Source organism: Capsicum annuum, chromosome 5 (genome assembly GCF_002878395.1).
Source record: "Capsicum annuum cultivar UCD-10X-F1 chromosome 5, UCD10Xv1.1, whole genome shotgun sequence".
Classification (NCBI taxonomy): domain Eukaryota; kingdom Viridiplantae; phylum Streptophyta; class Magnoliopsida; order Solanales; family Solanaceae; genus Capsicum; species Capsicum annuum.
Window position 1 is genome coordinate 47,027,003 of NC_061115.1, and position 5,667 is coordinate 47,032,669.

Genomic DNA, 5,667 nt, shown 5'->3' on the forward strand with positions numbered 1-5,667 from the left:
TTGATGAGAAACATAAAGTCTTTCAACTTTTCAAGTTAACGAATTAATCAACTAAAGTAACGATAACTTGTACAACCAGATCATTATAGAAAACAGCCCGAACATTACAATCAACACAAAATATGAAGCATATTTTCATTAGTTGCCCTTATTTATAGGAAGAGATTCTCAATGGGTTTGTTCTGCGTTTCCTTTCTTGATTTCTTTCTTGAGAATAAGCCACACTTAAATTTTTTGATTGGAAGCAAGGAGATTTGATCTTGGTAAAACCCTTTGCTTTGAGCTCCAACAGCCTCCCCCAACTCAAGTAATTCCTGTAATTCAATTCACATTATAACTAAGGAATTAAAGCGGCAAGATTTACTAAGTCTCCAATATAAATCTTCAAATAATCCAAAACAAAACAAAAGTCCCCAATATAAATCTTCAAATAATCCATAATAAAGCAAAATTATAAAATTATTTATGGATCATCTTCTTTGTTATGTTGTTCAAATCAAACCTCAACAATCAAAATCCATTCTTTCATGACAATTCACTCCTCTAATTCAAGATTAAAATCTCAATGTTCAATAATCATAAAAAATTATTATTTAATTCAAACAAACTAACTACCTTACTTTTGCTTGAAAAGGTCGATTTCAGATGAAGAGAACTCTATTGCTCGTCAATTACGAAATAATAGTTTAATTTATAGGTTCTTTTTATATAAGATAAAATTCTAATTGATTTAGAAGTGCTAAATATTACAATTTCTTACCTAATCAAAAATAAATTTTAATTATTAAATAACAATTTGTGGAAAAAGTAAAATAAAAAACTATGTTGTTTAAAGAGAAGAATTTTAATGAAGGGCAAAAAGTTCATAACAAAAAAACCTCTCAATTGACAATTATCTATCGGGAATACATGATAACTTATTATTTTCAACTTCAAGAATATACTAAAATCATAAAAAAAAAAAATCAATTAGCAATTGTCTATTTAAATATAATATAATTTATTCGTGTAAATATGAAAAAACATATACTAAAATCTAAGAAAACTTACCTCAAAATCCAAACAAATTTATATTAATTATTTATGTCATTATAAACACAATCATAATAAAGAAACTCCTCAATTAGCAATTATCTATCTGGAATACGTGACTTACTATTTTCAACTTCATGAACATACTAAAATCATAAAAAAAAAAAAAAAAATTCAATTAGTAATTGTCTATCAAAATACAAGATAATTTATTCTAGTAAATATAAAAAATATACTAAAATATAAGAAAATTTACCTCAAAGCACAAGTAAATTTATCTCTTCAATGGACGATACTATCAATATTTCACAAAAAACCTTCTCAATTAGCTATTATCGATCAAGAATACGTGATAATTTATTTATTGTAAGCTTTAAGAACATCCTAAAATTATAGAAAACTTACTTCAAATGACAATCAATTTATCTATTTAATCATAAATACTATCAAGATTGCAAACATCAAGAACATACTAAAATTTTTAAAAACTTACCTCAAATCACAAACAATTTGCCTCTTCAATCATAAGATACATCAAAATAAAAATACTTCTCAATGAGAAATTGTCTATCAAGAATACATGATGATTTATTTTGGAAATTTTAAGGAAATATTAAAATTTTAGAAAAAATTACCTCAAATCACAAGAAAATTTATCTCTTAAATGACATTTACTGTCAAGATTATAAATATCAAGAACATGCTAAAACATTAGAAAACTTACCTTAAATTTGTCCCTTCAATTATAAGATATATTGAGGTTTAAAAAGAAATCAATTAGCAATTGTTTATCAAAAATACATGATAATTTATTTATTAGAAACTTCAAAAACATAATAAAATTTTAAAAATTTACCTCAAATAACAATAAAATTTATATACATTAATAAGAAAATTCTATATCTAAACCTATTTTTTCTCTACATGTGGTAATTTTGGAGACAAAAATTCTAAACCTTTATAAAGAAAGATAATTATTATCAATTAATTAATTCAAGAATCCTAATGTTAAAGTGATTCAAAAGCTAAACAAATTGATCACGCATGTTAAGTTTTTTCTTTTTTTGGGCCAACTTTCAAGTTTTTATTAGATTTTGGTGGTTATTTTTTTCTTTTTTCTACAATATTAATTTTGCTTTTGCTGTGCAGGCTTTTATGCTATTTTTTTCTTCTATATATTAGAACTCCTTTTTTAAGTACATAAGGATAAAATATCTATCAACATTAATTGTTCACATATTTTTTCTTACCATATATTGTAGTATTTCTTTTAAATATTATAAATATAATAATTGAAAGAAATAAGTGAAAAGACAATTTTGTCTATTGATGAGACCTTTCATGAAGGACAAAATGTTCAAATCGCTTTTCTAAGGGTCTTCACACTTTTAATATATTATAAATTATAGATATAGATATTTTCACTTGGCCCGTGTTAAGCCCGGGCACAAACTCAAGATATAAAAATAATAATTAAAATCTTAATATATAATTCATATCATACTTTTTTTTTTTACTTTATAATTAACATAATATAATGATGAACCTATTAAACATGTTTTTTTGAGTCAATTTTATAGTTACTAAAGTTCTTAATCACATAATTGGATATTTTTAAATAAAATTATTTGCACAAAAAAAAATATTATCGAAGAATTAGAATATATCAAAAGGCCACAAGTAATTCAATATTTTATAAAATAACATGATTCAAAATATGTTAATAATTACTATTTAATGAAGATCATAAATATAAAATATTGATATATTTGTGAATTTCTGGATATGTAATTTCTTAACTATAGATAGAAAAAACTTTATTTTAATATTTATTGAATTTTAACTTCATTCATAATTTCATGTGGCAAGATCTTTTGCAAAATTCAATTTTTTTCAACTTATACAACAAAATATTTCAATGATTTCAAGTATATATAAGAATAGTTAAGATCTTAATTTAGAGTCTTTGCACAAATTAACTTAATGGTGATCTATAGGGATATTAAATAATAATTAAATTAAATTAATAAATTACTTCATTCGGTACATTTATTTGTCGTATTTATTTTTTACGTTCACGATAAAAGAATATCCTATTCATCCTCTTTTAACTATCGATTTATCCCTTTTCATGTCCACTGAGGAAAATAATAAAATTAATGTGATATTTATTATTTATTAAGTTACCCTATTTATTACATGATTTTTAAGAATTGAACAATATTAAAAGAACAATAAAAGTTCTAGTTGAAAAGTATTGCAAACTTTAATTTTGTATTAATATTATTTTGAAAATAATTTTCTTTGAACTAAAGTGATTAATAATTTAAAAGAGAGTTTTAATTAAAAGATCACCTATTAGGTAGCAAGAAGAGATAAATTACAATCACACAAGTGGGAATGTTTCTAAAAAAATAATAAGAGTAAAAATGAAAATATTTAACAAAAAGACACTGCAAATTGTCATGTGTAATAACTTAACTTACATGACTAAAGAAGTGACATACCTAAAATGCCCTTTTGAGGACTATCAAAATTTGACATCCTTCCATATATTTTTCTACTATATAGAAGAATGAGTTTAGGAACGACCAAGGGCAAAGCTGTAAATATGCACATTGTTGGGGACAAAATAGTAATTATGTCTGGTAGATATTTACCTATCTTGTTTCTCCTAAACATTCTAGAAACAACAACCAGAACATCTTCAGTTGTCCTTCAACTCTCAAGAATACTTAGGAATGACCGTTTTCATCATCATTGTCGGCGGAAACCCAACAACAATAAGAAAGAATAGTACAACGCAGAGATTCATTTCTTACAAAGTTACGGAAGGCTGTCATGCGGCCGACATCTCCGCCATTTGGATTATTCAATGTTGCAGCCCTTCCATTATTGGTTCAATGCATGAAGTAGTCTAATTCGTTGGTTATGATCTTCCATTATTGGTTCAATGCATGAAGTAAGTAGTCTAATTCGTTGGTTATGATCTGATAGTTGCTATTACTAATGCACTAAATGTAGGTCTAGAAACATTATTCCCGTTTTTTAGTACTCCTTCTTCTCACTCTCTATTTCTTACTGAATGTAGATTTTTTTCAACTTTGGGAAAAAATAAAGAGCGAATTAAGTAACTAGAAATAATGAAAGCTTCCATGATAGTAATTTCTTTTCTTTGGAACTAGCTGGTTTTGAACTTTACTCTTCCTCTTTAGGTTTCAACTCTTTCGTCTATGCTATATGTAATAGGTACAACTCGGAATGTAAGTTGGAGAAGAGTCGTTCATTGACGTAGAGGTGAAGATTAAGCAAGTATCATGAATGCGCATTTGTATTTCATGTAACCATGCTATCAAAATCTATTGCTTCAGGTATAGTTTTCTCAAATTCAAGGCTACCAAAGCTTATTGCTGTTTGTTAAATTATAGTTTTAGTAAGTTGCAACGGTCAACTTGACTAAATCTCGATGTGTAAAATAGGATGAGTCAAACCAGGAAATTTACTTTGGGTAGGTTAGGAGAAAATTAAGTATAAGGAACAATAAGACTAAAAATGGCATATGAAGTTTCTATTCAAGATTTCATTTTTCATAAGAATTTACCGTGCAATAAACTCTCTACTGATAGCATAACAACAACAACATACTTGGTATAATTCATATATGGAATTGGAGAGGGTGGTTTAGTTCCTACTGATAGCAATTCCACGATTCAATATCAAAGTGTTTTATTTGTTATGTTGTAGACCTCATAAAGAGAAAGATCTAGAGTACCTATTATGTAGAGTGAGGTAGCAATCAACGTATGAAAAAACATTCTGTGTTACTTGTTGTATTATTAGGATCAGAATTATCATGAGGCATTGACTTACAGAACGATTGTATTTTTAATCTCAAACAAATAGAGTATACATGTCTATTTTCTTTCAATTCGTTCTTGATTTGTCTTCAAACTTCCTTGTAGGTATTGATATTTTAGTATTAAACATGAAAAATTGTAATTGTATTATAGTAATGGTCAGATTATTAATATGGATGTCATTGCGTTTGTAATTGAAAAACAACTTCATACCATTAGTGGTAGTTGCTTTCTAGATTTTCGAGAAACTAAAAAGTTTTAAAGGACAAGTAAAATGAAGACGCAGTAGCTTAGAGTTCTATAATTTTATTTTCTACGCAAAAGTTGATTTCCATATAGTTAATTAAATCATAGATTGATTAATGTGTCAAGATCAATTAAAAATAACTCAAGAAACTTTACATATGAAAATAGATGAAAGTTAAGTGTTGTTAGTAGAACATTGCTCGACTTACTGATGTTTTAAAAATGTCTTCACAAAAGCTCAAGTAATTGGCAATTCTGCTGGAATGACTATACATTCCAGTAGGATTACAAATATATTGATAGTTGTGCTTTTGCCAATAACAGGAACACCATTGATATTAATCGACTACTATTTGTGTTTCATTAATTATCTTACCAAATTTATTCAAGTTTTCTGGCTGAATTTATATATGTTGATATTAAGTTGGAATTAGATGGCTTGGAAAATCCCATCAACTGAATTTAAGTTTTTTGAGATTTTCCAAGCCCATACAAGTCTACAAGGTATGAGGTCTAGCTGAATTTGAATACC